Raw genomic sequence first — 18831 nt, 5'->3', positions numbered from 1 at the left:
TGCATAGTGGGAATACAGGTTATATTAATTTTCTTCCATTTTGATGTCTGTAATACTCTAATTTATCTTCGACAATAAAGTATTAATTGTATTATTAAGGATAAATGTGTGTGTGTTAGGACATGCTATGCCAATGAGTCTGAGTCTACTGTGGTCTGTTTTGTACTCTCCAGGGTGGAAATGGACCAGGGGTTGGAAGCAGAGTTGGCACCCCTGAACCTGTTTTCCAAAAGAAGCACCTTTTCAAGAAATTCTTATAGCATTTAACATTACTAACATCAAAAAAGAATGTCAATACAATGGAGGGCAAGATTTGGAGACTGGGACACTGTTCTCATGTTTTTGCCCCCACTCTCCATCTGGTCTCAGTTCTGGGATATTAGAACCCAGCTGTGCCTCTGAATGCATGCATGGGCAAGGGCGTCAGGGTGGTTACGGCCAAGATGCACCTTTTTTCTTTTTTTTTTTTTTAAAGAAAAGATGCACCTTTCTAGATTAGGAGGGAAGAGAAGAAGCTGCTAGCCTGTCCCTCAAATGGCACTTCATAAGACTGTCACAAATTGGGAAAGCCTGACCCTCATTACCCCATCTTTAGAAAATTTCATCTTATGGCCTGGTATCAGGAGGAGTCAAAAAACCTGCTCGAAAAGGTGGTCCCACCTAAGGGTGTCTGTGCAATGGGGATCTGGGATTGGGATTCATGATGGAGAGTCCCTGTCACACGAGCCTCAGCCCATGTATTTCCTTTTACCCTCAATTCCTTAGAACATGGTAAAATGTATGAAATAATGCTTCTGGCCTAAAGCTTTAAGAAGGATGGAGAGAGGAGGTTATGGATAGCCAGTCACGGATTACACACACGAGACTGTGCAAGTGGTACCCCAGGTACCCAGACACTGAACTGGCTTTTTTTATCCATTGCCAGCTGGCCCTGCTATATGCAGCTGTTAAACAAACAAACAAACAAAAAAGAATTCACATTTAATTAGACGAATCTGTGCTCTATAACTTGTCCTTTTTTTTTCTTCTAGAGCCACAGTGTCTGTTATTTCTTTGCAATTTCAGGAGTTATGAAATGATTCATGGTTTTGTTGGAGCTGAAGTCAACCAAAACCATTCATAATTGTGAACAATCTCTGTTATTGTTAGAGGGAAATGCCAAGGCATCTGCGCTTCCCAAAAACACATGGGGGAGAATTCCAGTTTGGAAATGGAACGGCTGTGTTTTTCCCCCTAGAGTTAAATTTACCCAGATGGATTTCCAGGGAGACTGTTGCATTCTCCTGGCTGGCAGAGTGGCGGTGGCCACCAGGATGTGTGATTTCTCCCCTCTCCCTCCTCTGTCAGAAACAGGGCATCCGTGTTGTAACACTCTGCACACTGTTAAGTACCCATTAAATGCCTGTCTCCCCGCCAAGAGGGTAGGATTCATGAAAGTAGGATCACATCTGTCTTATTCATCCCAACGTGCACTCTATGCCTTGCACACAAGTAAGTGCTTAATAAATGTCTGTTGGAAGACTGCACACACCCCACTAGGCTAATGTCACTACTCTTTAGTTCTTTGATTCTTCATATTTATCTGCATTGGGTGATAATGTCTACAGCTATAAGAGAGACCAATCTAAACACGAGAGCAAAGAATAAAATGATGATGATGATAGCAAATATTCTGTGAGTGCTCTCTATGTGCCAGCAACATGCTAATGAACACTTTATGTACAGCATACAACTCAATTCTCACAACAACTCTATAAATTAGGTCCTATTATTGCTCCCATTTTTTGGATGAAGAAACTGAGGCCCAGATAAAGTATATAAACTTCTCCAAGATCACCCAGCAGTAAGTGGTAGAACTAGACACAGACACCCAAATGCACAAGCCCACATACTCCACCAACACTGCCGTTGGCTAAAGCACTTCTGGAGAAGACTCTTGAGAGTCCCTTGGACAGCAAGGAGGTCAAATCAGTCAATCCTAAAGGAAATCAACCCTGAATATTCATTGGAAGGACTGATGCTGAAGCTGAAACTCCAATACTTTGGCCACCTGATACAAATAGCTGACTCACTGGAAAAGACCCTGATGCTGGGAAAGACTGAAGGCAGAAGGAGGAGGAGGAGGATACAGAGACTGAGGTGGTTAGATAGCATCACCGACTCAATGGACATGCATTTGACAAACTCAGGGAGATGGTGAAGGACAGGGAAGCCTTGTGTGCTGCAGTTCATGAGGTCAAGAGTCAGACATGACTGAGTGACTGAACAACAACAAAGCACTTCTGACTGCCTTTTCCAGAATCTGAAAATATTTAATGATGTTAAAACTTGAGTCTCCATTGATGAGGCTAACTTTGAGAAACAAAGATAAATCATTCAAAACCATAAGGTGTGTGATGATCACAGAGGACCACTGAGTTTGGGAACAAAGCTGCTTGTGTGACTACAGTGCCAGGAGACCCAGTTTGCTCTGGTGAGTCATGAACCAGCTTGGAAAGGTCACTCCAGGAGAGAAGTAACACATTATAGTGAAACACAGCACTCGACTGGGAATTAGGAGGTTTGTTTGCAGGAGAACCAAAGCCTAATACTTCATTTCTCTGACCTTAGCCAATTAAAGTGACCAGGCTGGCCTGAATCAATGCTGTTCAGACATATTGGGCAGTCACTGCTCGGAATCTCTAAGGCCCCTAGGAAGGGCACCTCTACTTGCCCTTCTTTTCTTCCAAACTACTACTGACAGTGAGTTCCGTGGCTGAAACTGAATGCTGTGAGCGTGTGTATACTTGTGTGTGTGTGGTGGGAAAATAAAAAAGATACAATTTAACAGAGTCTCCCTTTTCTCCAACATGATCCATCTTGCAAGTCCTGCCTATGGTGAGATTCTTCAATTTATACTACAGTGAGTATTCCCATACCCTTAACTTCTTCTCCTTAAAGTAGATCAATGTCGATTTGCCAGTAAAGGTCCATCAGTTTGGCAACTTCAGGAAAGATCTAGGAAGCAGTGATGGGAGAACACTGTTTCCACTTTACTTGAGAAGTAAAGATTGACTGCCTGAAATCAAGGGGAGACTTGGGCTGACAACATCTATATCTTAAGACTGATGTTTAGCTTCCCTGTGTCAAAATGTGCTATGACTCAAGAGTCACCATCTCAGATAAAAAACAAGATGATCTTTTTTTTTTTTTTGACCATGCACCGTTTGGCATGTGGGATGTTAGTTTCCCAACCAGGGATTGAACCTGTGCTACCTGCATTGAAAGCACAGTCTTAGCCACTGAACCACCAGGAAGTCCTAAACAGGGCAGTCTTGATCTGCCTTTGTGATGATTTCAAATGAAAGAGACTCACTCAAGTCATGCACATAAAGTGCCACTCCCTTTCTCCTCTTATTTTACATATGACCATGAGATCCACACAGGTCAAGTGATGAACATAAATACCTAACCTCCCACCAGAATCAATGCATATTCATCTTAGTCCAACAGGGCAAGTGCCTAGCTGTAAGGTGAGGTTCCCCAGCAGACAGCTGGGTGCTGGGGCAGAGGGTGAAAGGACACAGAGGTTGCAGTCTCCACAGAAGAACAGCCAGGGAGGTCAGAGGAGGGTGGGGCATACTCTACACACATTTCCATCAAAATCCTATGGAAATAGACAGTTCTCTCCTAGTAAGTAACTCACCATAAGCACTACCTTTGGAGACAAGCTTTAGATTGGTGCATGCTGTAAAGGGAGCTTCCCAGGTGGCCCAGTGGTAAAGAATCTGCCTACAATGCAGGGTTTGATTCCTGGGTTGGGACGATCCCCTGGAGAAGGAAATGGCAACCCACTCCAGTATTCTTGCCTGGGAAATTCCATGGACAGAGGATCCTGGCAGGCTGATACTGTCCACAAAGAGCCAGATCACAAAGAGTTGGACATGACTTAGCAACTAAATAACAACAATATGCTCTAAATGAGCCGAGGGGAAATGGGGTGTGGGCAGAGGCTGTGAGAGCGGGGGCTGCTCACTCAGGCCGCCCTCCAGGTGCCCTAGCGCTCTCTACATCCTTGTGGTCTCTGTGGGCATCAGCTTCCTCATCTGTAAACGGGCCAGGCTGCATGCTCTTCTAAGCTCCATCTTGTCTAAGAGTAAGTCTCAATCTATCTCAAGTTTCTGGATGATCTACACAGACTGAGCTTTCAGTAACATCCTAAAGCCCCTCTGTGATCAGAGGGAAGTACTGAATTTCTCTGAGGGAGCCAGATGATAGGACAAAGGATGTACCTCCATCATCAGCCTTCAGAAGGCTGAGCTTAATACCTTCTCCCCCACCTCCAAACCACCCTGAGAGCTGTGAGTTGTGGTGAGGCATCTCTGCCTGGTCAGAGAATGGTGTCATTTCTAGAACTCAAGCACTGGCACCACATTTAAACTCTCTGATGGGTCGGGTGTGGGGGTATTGGGGGAGAGACACAAATCACATTTTCTGGGCAAGCAGGTGGCTGAACATTAGCTAGCCAGGTGCAGGCCAGCTGCAGATGGCTGTGTGCTCGCCACCCCAAGGGAGACAGGTCTCTGACTCAGACAGACAACAGTGGGGAGAGAGCAAGGTGGTTTCCTTGGCTACTAAGGCTGGGGTACTCTACTGGAGAATCTGTGAGTTTGGAAAGGGCCCCCTGCACATCCCTGGAGGTCACTAGAGCAGGAGTCTTGTGGGGAGGGTAGAGGAGAGGGCTGGTCAAGTCTGGACCTGAGAACTCCTAGCCCCTCACAGAACACCCTCTGGGTTCGAGAAGCAACTGAGCCCAGGACTGGGAAAATGGAAGCTGCAGAGCTGAGAGCTGAGTCAGTGCTGAAATGGCTCACAGGTGCATCCAGGTGTCGTCTTTGGTGAGAGCGCCCAAAACTGGACATCAGAACCCCATGGGAGGGCCCGAGGAACTTCAGGCCTGGTTGAATCACAGTAACCTCTCTTTCCAGCTACACTTCCTGAGACGGCACTCAGCTGCAGGCCACCCCCTCCACGGAGACCTGCACCCATAAGACTGGGCCATAAGTCTCCCCAACCTGAGGACAATTCTGGGCCAGGGGCCAAGGCCATGGACCTGGCAGATCATACAAGTATGACTCAGGCCTTTGCCTCTCCCTGAACAGACTGGTTGCTACTGGGTCCTCCAGCCAGAGAGGGTGGGCCAGGGGTGTGACCACTCACGTCCAGCTGGAGCAGAGACCTAGTGGGTTGGGCCACTCACAGTCCTCAGAAGCCCCTAACTCTGGGAGAAGAACCCTGGCTCCATCAGGAGTAACAACAAAGCGGGTATAGGTGTCTGGATGGAATGAGTGGAGTTAATGTCCCAGCCCAGGAGACAGGCAGAGCTTGGGTAACTGAAGGCAAAGAGCAGCCACGGGCAAATCAATAACACACTTCCCACCAGAGCCTGGTCGGCACAGAGTCTGCACTGCTTGTTTTGGTCCAGTGCCTCGGTTTTGTTTTCTCAAGAGAGGGTAAAGTCAACACCAGCAGGCCAAGGGTTCGCATGCCACTTTGTGGTGCCAACTCACAGAGGAAGGAACAAACGTGGTACCTTTGGGGGCTAGGATGTCAAACGGGCTAAGGGACTCTGGGGCCCCCTTGGACAGCCGGGGGTGCTTTGCCTCCCAAAGCAGCCCACCCAACACTCCACACTTGGCAGCAAATTTCTGGCGATGGCCCTCCCTAGGTAAGCAGTTCTCCTGCTGAACACTCTCCGGTTGGGAGAAACACAGACCTCGAGTAGTCACCAAGAACAGAAATCCACGAGGCTTGGAACCTCGAAGCCCGCAACGTTCAGATGACATCACTACCTTCCAGGAAATCACCTCCCGCTTCTGGGTTCCCCGCTGTGACCTGCATCCTCTCATTTGTGGGCCGGAAGGACGAGGCAGAGGAGACCACCGCCCTGCCCAACGGAAGGTCATTCACTTGTACCCAGGGGCCTGCTCTGCTGGAATCTGACTCTCAGAAAGGTGCTCTGCTTTCCACACAGGGCAGGCCATCTGTTCATTTTCTCAGGCATTCAACCAGCATCTTTACCAAATAAGCATCAACTATGTGCCGGCCCCTGTTCTAGACACCGGGGGTATAGGAGTTAACAGAACACAGCTCCGGCTGAAGCAGAGCCCTCAATGCAGGGGTGATTATTAACAGGGGCACTCTCAGTAAGCCCTGGCTTTGCACTGGATACCACCTAAATGCTGGACATGGATCCTGTGTAACCCTCAAGACAACCAAAGGCTCACAGACCCTACCAAGAGCATCCCACTTAACAGGGGAGGAAACAGAAAGACAGAAGTTAACATCCCATGGGGAAGGCAGGACTGAGACCCACTTAACGCTCTGACGCTCTGACTCCTGAGCTATGTGAGCATCACTGATGCCATTTCCCAACGGGGAATCCTTTTTGGCCTGTCTTGAAAGCCATTAGTGTAGAGAACATGTTTTACTCACGAAATGGAAAGTGCCTGTGGGCTTTCTTAGGACAATAAAAACAGAATCACAGGATATAAAGAAGAGGGGATATCTTTGTGAAGCTTTCTTCCATCCTTCTAGTTCGAATCAGTGAAAGGCTGATCGGAGGGGACCCCACCCCTTTTGAAAAGGCCTTATGACCTATTTTTGAAAATATATTTTTACTATTAAAGCTGGAAAAAAAAAAAAAAAACCCAGGAGTGTATAAACAGCAAAAGCTGGACACCACCTTGTGTGAGTGATCTAGTTAGTCTGTGGTTGGATGAAGACCAGCTCTGAGACAGGCCAGCAGTTTTTCATGCAGAAAGAGTTCTGAGGTCAAACAAGTGTGGGAAACTGAATTATACACAAAGAGCTGCTGGTTTGTTTTTTTTTTTAAACTACAGAACTTTTCAGAACATCTAATATGTTAAAGACCACTGTGTCTCTCCAAGACAGGGATGCAGGAGGTAGCATTTTCTCACTTGACTGTACAACTATTTGGGGGGGAGGTGTAGAATAAAGGCTCAAGGCTCAGGAAACCAGAATTCCAGGGAATATGAACCTGGGAAACACCTGACTCACTGAAACCACTTTCTCTGCCAGAAGTCCCATTTTTCTTACTGGGCACAATTTTTGAAGATGCATGAATTTCCTCCAGCAACTACCCCAGAGTTACAAGTCTTCAGTGGGTCAAGCATGTTAGAGTAGACAGCAGGAGGTCCTTGCCAGGGTTTGGGGGATGTTTTTAAACAGGGGAGGCTATAGGAGGGAGGGAACATCAAAAGATCAGCAATACTATAGAACTTTAAAAAAAGTGAGGGAGAAGGTTCTCGTCTGGGTTCTGCAAGTGTCTTGCTGTGTGCCCTTTACATAGGTTCTTTACACACTGGGCATCGGGCCCCACTCGCCCTTCTGCAACAGATGGGGAAGGACCAGATGGTCTGGGGGCCCCTCCAACTCCCATGTTGTAGTTCTCCCTCTGACCTGTCACCAGAAGTACTGGTGGACAGTGCTGGGGATGACACAGTAGCTGAGACACACGTGTCCCCTGAGACCAGGTACCTTCTCGCCAGGGGCCCTGCCCTACAGAGTGGGAAGGACATCACGCCTAAAAGGAGCAGAGGCCCCTGCAGAAATACAGGCTGGGCCAGTAGGGAACCTAAAACATTCAACCTCATGTGCCAGCACCCAGCACTGAGCCTGGTGATTCTGGAAAGAATCACAGACGACCGCCTTGAAGCAGCTCTGAGCGTTCTGTGTTCGGGGTTGTCTAGGTGGTTCAGAGGGCACGGCACGCCCTCTATCTCCCAGGGTCTGGCCCCAGTCCCCACCCTGTCGCTGCCTCTCCTCCCCCACGCCCCCCTGCCCCCTCCCAGTCCATCAGCGCCTTCTGGTGCTCCACGGCCCGCAAAGCCCCTAGGGCCCGCACACTGCCTTCCCCTCTGTTCCCACCTTCGCAGCACCCTCGCACTGTACCCCGTCCTTCCTATTCCCGTACTCCTTCTTTTCCTCAGTCAACAAATACTTAGTAAGCAACAGAGCATGCCAGGTACTCTTCCAGGCTGTGGGGATACGGCAGAGAACAAAACAGACCTGCACTGGGCTCTCAGGGAATGTATGTTCTAGAGAAGGAAAACAGAAAATGACAAACAAGCACGCGAGAGGTGGTCATAGTGAGGAATTAAAGCAGGGTATGGGAACAGTGGGAGATGAAGAATGCTCTTTTAAAAGGTAGAGTATCATGGAAGGCCTCTTGGAGGAGGTGACATTTGGGCAGAGACCTGAATGAAGGGAGTCATTCTGGAGCAGCGAGTGACTCTGCTCTGAGCCCACCTCCAGACTGTTCACAAAGCCAGTCGCCCTGGGTTTCAGAGTGTCAGGAGACCTGCCTGGCCATGGAGAGGTCTGAACAGGGACCAACCGAGCCCTTCACAGAGAGAGAGTAAGTCAAACTGCCCAGGTCATAGCAACATCCTCTTTATGGACCTGAACATCCCATTCTCCTCCCCTCTCACTGTGTCTCTGGGACCTGGCTTTGTGATGGATCCATGGGGCGGAGGTTAACCAGAGAGGAAAAGAGAACAGTGTCAGCTCTTTCCCAGCAGAGACATATACTCAGGGCCCCTAGTCCACAGCCCTGGACTGTGGGATTGCAGACTGGCAGATGACAGTGGGGTGGGGCCTCCTTGTCTGTCTCCGGGTCTCAGTTTTCCATCTGTGAAATGCGAGGCCTAAAGGGTCTCTAAGAGGCCTTCCAGTCCTAAACCACTGTGTGGCTCTGAACTGGCACGGACTGAGTTTCTAGGAAGAGGCAAAGACCCAGAGAGTGGAGAAACCTCTAAGAGTCAGGGGAACGCCGTCACTCCCACACCGGAGAGGACGATCGGAAACGCAGTCGCTGAAGCATTAACCCACAAAGAGGTTCTTCTGGGAGGCCCTCGGCTCTCCGACATCAAAGTCTTATGGGCCGAGTCTCAGCGGTCCATTTCATGTACCGTGCTCTGGACCTCTGGTTTATATAAAACAGACTCTAAAGATTATTCCGACAGCTTCAGGGATATTTCATTCTCTCTCCGCCCACTCTCTGATTGGGGATGAAGGGCAGAGCTATAAAATCTGCTTGAGAGGCAACCCCTTATCAGGGGGCTGCCAAGGCACTGTTTGCTGAAGGCCCCGTCCGCCTGGGTGCAGCCACCATGCAGATCTGAAACAACAGATGGCCCGGGCTTGGAAGCGAACATGCCGTCTCCTCTGGACAGGCCGTGTTTACCCAGGGACAAGTGGCATGAGAGCCTGCTGAGGGCTGTGCCAGAGACCAGGCTCCACACCAGGTGCCACTGGGGCCCCCGCACACTGGGCTGAACGTCCCCTGGGTGCACAAAACTCACACCAGGAGCGTACCACCTGAACGAGCTGAACACAGAGCAGCAGTTTTAATTGGAATTTTAAAAAAATTACAAAATGGAGGTTGCTAAATAATGAAAAGCATCATTTTTATAGTAAAAAGGGGAGTTTGTTTTACAATATAAAGGCAATACAAAAATTCACATTAAATTTTTAAAATGAAAAGCTAGACATCAAAGAATCTCTGAGCTTGCTTCAGGTGCTGCCCTTTGACCTTCCTGTGTGCACACTCGCCAGCCTTTTCCACAAGGGCTGCTGCTAAGTCGCTTCAGTCGGGTCCGACTCTTTGTGACCCTATGGACTGTAGCCTGCCAGGCTCCTCTGTCCATGGAGTCTCCAGGCAAAAATACTGGAGTGGATTGCCATGCCCTCCTCCAGGGGATCTTCCTGACCCAGGAATCGAACCTGTGCCTCTTAAATCTCCTGTATTGGTAGGCAGGTTCTTTACCTCTAGCGCCACCTGGGATGGCACCACTAGTACCACCTGGCACGGTTCTTTACCACAAAGGCTGCTGCTGCTGCTGCTAACTCACGTCAGTCGTGTCCGACTCTGTGCGACCCCATGGACGGCAGCCCACCAGGCTCCCGTCCCTGGGATTCTCCAGGCAAGAACACTGGAGTGGGTTGCCATTTCCTTCTCCAATGCATGATAGTGAAAAGTGAAAGTGAAGTTGTTCAGTCATGTCCGACTCTTCGAGACCCCGTGGACTGCAGCCTACCAGGCTCCTCCACCCATGGGATTTTCCAGGCAAGAGTACTGGAGTGGGTCACCAGTGCCTTCTCCATCACACAGGCTACTTGGTAGAAAACCTTAACAAGCTTTAGGGGTATAAATGCCTGGGCTATCTTTCATTCCACTGGTACTCACTGGGTGTCTGAACTGTGCCCCATGGGTTTAGGCATTCTGGAGTTAGTTGTGCTTGAGATTCTATTTAGACCTCTTTGTGGCCAGGTCCTGACACTCTGAAACCCAAGGCAACTGACTGAGAACAATTTGGAGGTGGGCTCAGAGCAGAATTACTCTAACCCCAAAACAAACTTGAGGCCCAGAATCTCAAGTTTAAAATCTGTAAAATGCAGATAATGAATTTGCCGCAATGGGTTATTATTAAGATTAAATTATTTCTTTTTATCTACCTACCTAGCTAGCCATCTTCTCCTAGAACAGCACCTGGTAGTCAGCAGAGATTCAATTACTTGCAGCTCTTGACCCTCAACCATGGTTAAAGGCAACAGTGATGTTTTCCATCAAAGCAGATACCCCTTAGGACAATTCCACTTCCACCCTCTAAATCCTCTTTTCAAGCATTAAAGTTATTGGTTCTTTCTCCTCCATCACAAAAGTACACTAAGCAGCATTACATTACATAGAGGAGGTTAATTCATTCAACCAACAAATATTTATTGAGTTTCTACTGTGTGCCAGGCACACCACAGAACAGGCAAGCCCCGCTCCCCTGGAGCATACGTGGGGGAAGACAGACAGCAAACAAACACAATATATAAACACCGTAGGTAGCAGTAAGGACTTCTAGGAACTACAAAGTGGGCTGGGATCTACCATAGGATGTGGGGGGGAGGTTCTGAAAAGGACTGAGAGAGTGACATTTGCACAGACCTGAAGGACAGGAGCCAGTGAGGCGAGGAGACGTGTGCACAGCATGCAGGTGATTAATAAGTAGACCTGAGACTCGGCACCCAGGATTCTGATGCCCTGATGCTCTTCCGGCTGCATGAGCTCTAGGTCAGCAAGAGGGAGGGGAGGATACCGCCAGGACCCATAGGGGCATAGGAGAAAGTGTTATCACTTCCAGTTATCATTGGTACTTAATTCTTCTATTTGTCCTGAAGCATCTTAATATACATAATATAAAAATACACCCACTGCCAGGACCCATGGGGGCATAGGAGAAAGTGTTATCATTTTTATTTAACTTTTCTATGTGTCCTCAAGTATCTTAATGTACATAATATAAAAATACACCCACTGCCAGGACCTATGGGGGCATAGGAGAAAGTGTTATCATTTTTACTTAACTTTTCTATTTGTCCTTAAGTATCTTAATTTACATAATATTAAAATACACCTACTGAGAATACAGACTTAAACACCTTGTACTAAAAAGATGTTTTTCTGCAGGCCGAATCTGAAATGCCTGCAGAGTCCTGCTGCTCGAGAGGTCAGCCTCCACCTACCCTCGGTCCAGCCTGCCTGGGGCTCTGACCAAGCCCAGGATCTCTCGCCTCCGGTTGCACTTGGAATGCAAGAACCTGCCCAGATGGAGGCAGGCTGGCCTCCCTCCCTGGCTCAGGCAAGTGCCGTCGGCTCCAGAGCAGTGTGCGGGGCGACCTGGTCATGCCAGCTCTGGGGTGGCGCCTTCCCATCAACCCTGCCATGCCGCTCGGGTAACCCAGCCCAGCACGGCCCTCTCGATCCAAGGGAGCCAGGCAGATGCAGCCACAGCAGCTGGCTGTGCGTGCCTCTCAGCTCCTCCCTGGAGCTTCACTCAGTGCCAGCCGAGCTGGGTGATGCTCAAGTGCACCATGTCATTGATTATATCACCAGCAAGACAGGCCATAAGGCTGTGAACAGAGACAAACAAGGCCCCCATGCCTCATTTTGTTAGCAAATTAATAACAGCAATATTGCTGGGATGGGACAATTTCAGGTTTTACTGACTCAAACGATCACAATTCTCAGTGCTCAAGAACAGGGTGACTTTGGTGGCTGGCTCTGGAAGGGAGCCACTGAACGTGCAAATCAAACACCCCTGACACCCTGGGGGCAGGCTCAGGTATGGGGGTCGGGACAGGAGCCTGGCGGCTCACTCCCTGATGTGCAAGGACCAAACCAAGAGCCCCTGTGCAGGCCACCACAGCTGCGTTCCTCCTGAGCTAGGGACACCTCAATGCCTCCTGGGCCAAGCCAGTAATGGGCAGAGCAGGCAGGTGGTGACACAGGAGGGAATGGAGGAGCATGGGGGTGGCAGCGGAGAATACACTCTCATCTAAGGCAATTACATCTTTCTCCTATTTTTTTTTAGGCCAATAAAACAAAATGATTCAAACAGGAAAAGCTCCCCCTTGTCAAAAAACCCCATCCCACACAACACAGCCAAAGGTGGGCGTGGTCAACCCTACTGTAATCTCTAGCCTGAAGACTGTTGCAAAACATTCTAAAGACCCACTTGCAACATCCTAAGAAGAGCAGCATAGAGCTGAGGATGGAGTGGTTTCTGCAGTGGTTAGACTCTTGGGGCAGCATCAAACCAGTTCAGTTCAAACTCAGCTCTGCCATTCACTGGCTGTGCAACCTCACTTTAATTTTTTTGGCCCCTTTTGTTGTTCTGTACATGGAGAAGAAACCAGCAAACTCATAGATAGGTACTAGAAGGACTAGCATTAAAATGAGATAAAGCATGCAACTGCCCAGAACTTACAAAACAGATGTCTAATATGATGTTGTTTTTTAGTAACTAATTTCTGTCTGACTCTTTGGGACCCCATGCACTGTAGCTCGCCAGGCTCCTCTGTCCTTGGGATTCTCCAGGCAAGAATACTGGAGTGGGTAGCCATTCCCTTCTCCAGAGGATCTTCCCAACTCAGGGATCAAACCTGATCTTTGGCATTGCAGGCAGACTCTTTACCACTGAGCCACCAGGGAAGCTGGTCTGATCTAAAGCATGCATCTAAAATGTAACATGGCCAGAGAAGAACCACTACCCCACTGCTGTCCCAGCCTCTTTCTCTTGACCTCTGGTCTTTCCCAGCTCCATGGACGGCATCACTGCCACCCAGACACTCAGACCAAAGACCTCGGGATGCTTCTCAGCAGTTCCCACCTCCTCACCCTCCTAAGGCCGAACCCAGGAGTGTGCTGGAGCTGGCAAGGATGGGCTCACAGAGCTAACTGTGAAACTGGGAGCCTGAAATCAACCACGGTGGGGATATTACACTGCAGAGACCAGCCCACTGCTAGTGTGGGCTTCCCTCCCACCCCAGCTGGCTTTCTGGCATCCCATCGTCCTCATTATACATAAGCCCAATTGACTCTACCTCCCAAATAGCCTGATTCCAGTAATGTCTCACGGTCCACCACCACACCCCAGGTCCCAGTCGCCACCCACTCTTGGCCACCTGGAAGACCGTAATGGCCCATTTCCTGTCACCCTGCTCTCTTCTGTGCCTCTCCACCACCATCCTCCCCAGAGCAGCTAGGGTGAACTTTCCAAGTACCAATCAGAGCATCTCTCTTCTAATTAACTCCCTCCAACAGCTTCTCATCATGCTCAGAGAAACTTCCTGAGGGCCCTTCCCTCCGCCCTCTCCCTCACTCACTGGGCTTCAGTCCTGGCAGTCTTCCCGTCTCCAGGTCATCATGCTCACCTCTGTCCTGTTCCTTCTGTTTGGAAAGTTCTCTCCCCAGGTCTCTGCAGGGCTGCCCCTTTCTCACCACTGGAGTCTAAGCTCAGGTTTCACTCCTTCAGGAAGGCCTCCCTGACCACCTTAGCTAAAGCCACTCCCCAGCTATCCACCATCACACTTCCCTCTCTTATCCTCTGGTTGGCCCTGGGTACCCGCAACTTCCTGTCTGTGTGTTTGTCTGTCTTGCTGAAACCAGAATGGCAGCTCCCTGAGGCTGAGGACCCTGACTCTTCCTCTTACAGCCCCGTTACCAGTGCTGGAGCACTACACACAGCACATACAGCATCACTGGTAAGTGGGGCTGTGGTAATGAACCTGCTGTTTTGCCCGGCCCCTCTCTGCTAGAATGGACTCCAGCCTCCCATCAGAAGGGGGGGAAGATGCTCCAGGCCCATCAGATCTGGAGAGCAGGCACACACCTTGGTGTTGATCTGACAACCAAGTGAAGCTCGGATTCAACTAGTTAGAGCCCAAATAACTGCCGCTGCTACCCGCCGAGGGACCAGGGAGTCGCCACCTCCCCACCTTCATCTCCCCACCTGTAAGACTAGGAAAATCATACCTGCCTCAAGGGACCATTGTCAAAGTGAGCGCTGAGCCCAGGCCTGGCACCCAGTAGGAATACACATTAGTACCCCTTTCCTGGTCCCACCCACAGCACCTTCCGTTCCTCCTGCTACTGCTGACACTGTAACACTTGACACGGGCTGCTCAGGAAAGAAGAGTTCTGACTTTGCTCAACTCTCCTCCAACAACCAGACACGATGACAAAGCCCTCATTCCAGTGAGACAGCATAAATGCCACATTCTGCTCTAGAGAGATGTTAGCGGCTTTTCCCGTGGCTGCCCCGTGTCAGGGGCAGCCTGGCACAGCCGAGAGCCCGGAGATACTGGGCACCACCCAGCCCGCCTGAGCTGGCTCTCATGGAGACAGGGGACACCACCAGCTGCCCGGAAAGATCTCATTGGCTGCTGAGCTGCCCTCAGCCTGAGCAGAGCCAGGGGGCCCTGGGAACAACACTGCATCTCAGTCCTGGAGTCTGATGTGAGTGTTTTCAAACCATCTCTCTGAAAGGGTCTTGAAACCCAGGGTCGTCACCTGGGACCCTGGAAGTGTCCACATGGGTTAGAGATGGTGCAGCCGAACCCCAAAGAGCCAAATGGTCCCTGGTCTCATAACACTCTAAGTGAGCAGCCTGAACTCAGGTCCCTTGACTCTGCCGTGCAGTTTATATCAAAGCAAGGGGCACTGATGAAGCGTGAGGCATCTGCTTGCTATCCTACTGCGTCACTGCCTAGGGAATCTACTGAAGCCTGAGGAACAAACTACAGAAATGCCTTGCCACAGGCCACCTCCAGGAAGAAGGAATGGGGGCTCTCACTCATCTGTGTCAGATCCTCCCTCCAAGGCTGGACCAGGGGTCAGAGTCAACACCTCTATCCCACAGGACTGGCTGCCAGCCTAGCTGAGACCACAGGGTCTAGAAAGCCCAACAGAAGTGGACACAGCCTGGCACAGAGGAGGATGCACTAGTCACGGAGGCACAGGCTCCGTTTTGGGCTCTGCCATTCCCTGAGGCATCACGGGAGGGAGGGCCCTTCCCCACGAAGCCTTGGATCCCCAGCTATGCATGAGGGGCTGGGACTGGTGACCTCTAAGAGTCCCTCCATCTGTGACACTCTGCGTCTGAGGGTGCTCATACAATTCATTCTTTCTGGTCCTCAGTCATTCATCCAACCTACCTTCCCTGAACATCTTTTCTGGGCCAGGTGCTGTGTTAGGTACCATGGAGGATGTCAGAGATGAATAAAATGTAGTCCTTTCCCTCAAGGAATTTTGAATCTTCTTCATAGTTAAGATACTTAACATCTCTTAAGTCTCAGTTTCTTCAATACAAAACAGATTTGGTGACAATTCCCACAACAAAGACCAACAAAGCATTTACCAAGGTGCCTGGACTGAGTATCACAACCCAGAGGCAAGCACCATCACCTTCCTCACCGCACAAAACCAGGAGTGAGTGAGTGATAGTCGCTTGGTTGTGTCCAACTCTTTGCAACACCATGGACTATAGCCCGCCAGGCTCCTCTGTCCATGGGATTCTCTAGACCAGAATATGGGAATGGGTAGCCATTTCCTTCTCCAGGGGAAATGGCAAACAAAAGCAGGAAGACAAGCCCTTTTCCCTAAGTCACTGTGACAAAGACAGTCACACCCTAATCCCTGGAACCTTTGCAGGGGCTTTGCAGATGTCATTAAGGTTATGGACACTGAGAAGAGGAGATTATCCTGGATTATCCAGATAGGCCCAATCTAATCACATGGGTCCTTAAAAGCAGAGGAGCTCTCCCAATTGGGTCAGAGAGAGATGCAGAGCTAGAAGAGGGATCAGAGAGACGCAATGAAGAAGGGTTCAACTAGCCACGTCTGGCTCTGAAAGTGGAGGAAAGGGGCCACGAGCCAATGAGCGCAGTGGCCTCCAGAAGTTAGGGACAGCCCTCAGTTTCATTCAAGAGGAGGAGTGGGACTCCTACAACTGCAAGGAATTGAATTGCACCAATAATTCAGAAAGAGCAAGAACTGGATTCTCCCTGCAGACCCCAGAAAGGAACACAGACTGCCAGTACCTTGATTTTAGACTGGTGAGACCTGTACCAGACTTCTGACCTAGAACTTGCTAACAGAATAACTGTGTCCTGCTTTAAGTCATGACACTTTGTGGTGATATGTGGGCAGCAGTCATTGAGAACTATTACAGTTGCTACACACTCAGCAGGCACTGGAGCCAGGTGCTGGGGCTTCAAGGTTTGCATTCTATGGAGGACCTTGTGCATACATGGACACTCAGCCACGCTGTGATGTTAGTCTCGTAGAGGATGCGTGTCTATGGGTGCTCAGTTGCTCTGTTGTGTCTGACTCTTTTGTGACGCCATGGACTGTAGCCTGCCAGGCTCCTCTGTCCATGGGATTTTTACAGGTGAGAATACTGGAGTGGGTTGCCACTTCCTCCTCCAGGGGACCTTCCCAACCCAGGGACTGAACCCACATCTCTTGCGTTCCTGCATTAGCAGGCAGATTCTTTACCAATGAGCCACCTGGGAAGCCCCTGGAGAGTGCGAGATGATATCAGTTCAGTACGCCTGGTGCACAGCAAGCCCTCAAAATATGATCCTACTGTCACCCTGCTCATCAGCTGCTACCGTCTAGCAGCTAAGTGACGCTGCACTGCTTCCCTGTGTTATCAAAAAGGGACTGGACTCCACGCTCTCCTGCCCTCCCCAGACCTATCTCCTCTGGGTTTATCCTCTGCTCACTCCATGTCTGCATTTCCACCTGAGATGGACGCACAGGCTGCCGGGCTCCAGGGTAAGCCTTTGGCAGGGCTGGCAGATTCCCTGCACACGTGAATGGGGAGAAGACCTCACCAGGCCATGGCTTTCCCGCTTTTTCTTGGAGGCCACTGATCCAGGGAATCCCAGGGCCCCAGAGCTTGGGGGAGGGGGTGGGCATTCTAGAGTGTCACATCACCCTGGTTGTAGAGGGGCAAACTCCAGGCCCAAGGAAGGGCTTATTTTATGTTATTATTTTTCTTTTGAGGGTTTAAGGATACCTTTAGACGGGAAGCCCACCATGTCCTGCGCTAACAACCCTAGTGTTCTTTGGTTTCTAGGGAGCAAGGGGGTCTTCTACCAGCCCCACAGTCTGCTAAGGAAATAATGGGAAAGGGCTGCAAAGCTCACTGCAAATCGAGGAGGCTGCCTCACTTGCCCTCTAGAGCTGTGAACACTGTGCTGCTCCTCCCACTGACACGCTCTGTGCTTAATAAGGCTCCCATAAAGATCGTTCCTTCGAGATAATCATAGACTCTCAGGGGCATGCCACTCTTAGCTGTCAGCATCATTTAGGAAGACCTTATAAAGGCTTTCTCAGCCTCCTGTTCATCTCAAAGTTGAGCTCTCTTTAAAACGCTGTTAAATCCCATTGCAAAACTTCTGTGCTTTTTTCCTAAGTTTCTCCCACACCCCACCTGGCCTCCTCCCCCACCCCCCAGCCTCCCGCACCCCCTGAAGGCTCGGGTCCAATGGCTGCATTCTCTCTGAGCACCATTGTTGGCTCTCATGCCGGTTATCCTTCTCTCTGCCTCGGTTTCCTCCCGCACCCTGAGGAGAGGAAAAATTAAAGACCATGGGACACTGGCACGTGTACAACTTTGCCAAAACGAGAACCATGACTACAAAGTCACAGCCGTGCCCCCAGCCTCTGTTCACTGTGACAAGCTGCCTTGGGAGAACCAATAGCTGTTCTCAAAGAACAAGGCTATAATCCCATTTATCTGGTCCAGTTTCTTAATCTGCAATCAAGCCCAGGTGTGGCAGACCCACAGCCTGCCTTTGGGAGACTATTAACCCCGATAGACAAATACTGTTTTTACCAACTCAAAACAATGCAGGAGACTGAAGAGATTCTGTTTTTTCTGAGGATACTCTTCACAGCTTCCATCAGTTTCTCAAAGCAACCTGAGACCCAAAAGACATTAAGAATGCTGGTTTTAGGACCTAAACTCCTCCTGGAGCCTCTGAGAAATACTTGGAAGTTCAAGTACCACTTTGTTCTGAAAGCCGGGAACTTGTCATGGAACCCGGCCATAGTAGGTTCTTGGTAAACTATTTTTAAAAGAATGATTTTGAAAGCACCACCTGAGGTGATTTCTTCATGGGAGAGGCAGGGGGGTGGAGAGGAGGAAAAGGACGTGGGGGAGATGGAGGATGAATTTTTGCAGTCGGATGGGTATCCTGGCAGATCCCCAGGCTAGGCGATCTTAGTCCTGGTACCAGGTCTGCCTCCAATTTCAGTTTCTTCACCAGCAAAAAGAGGCCAGAACCATCTGTCCTGCAGGGCTGTCCAAAGAGCTATGGGGAGCTTTGTCATTTTCTACCTCTCCTGTCGTGTTTCTGGAGCAAACAGCCCAGACCCGTTGTTTCTCAGCATCAGGCTGACATATACTTTTCTCTGTTCTGTTGGAT

At 49.8% G+C, this 18831-nt stretch overlaps 1 protein-coding gene across 1 annotated transcript in view; it reads right to left on the bottom strand.

Moving 5' to 3' along the window:
• The window catches only part of GNAO1 (guanine nucleotide binding protein (G protein), alpha activating activity polypeptide O), a 138723-nt gene extending 122838 nt beyond the window's left edge, over window positions 1-15885 (bottom strand). The window contains exon 1 of the mRNA XM_010861916.1: window positions 13720-15885. The gene's annotated coding sequence lies outside the window, so the exon portion shown is untranslated. The remainder of the gene's footprint in view (window positions 1-13719) is intronic.
• Between the last annotated feature and the right edge of the window lie 2946 nt (window positions 15886-18831).

This window comes from Bison bison, unplaced genomic scaffold, assembly GCF_000754665.1.
Source record: "Bison bison bison isolate TAMUID 2011002044 unplaced genomic scaffold, Bison_UMD1.0 scf7180017864473, whole genome shotgun sequence".
Lineage (NCBI taxonomy): Eukaryota > Metazoa > Chordata > Mammalia > Artiodactyla > Bovidae > Bison > Bison bison.
This window is presented reverse-complemented; position numbering and strand designations above follow the sequence as displayed.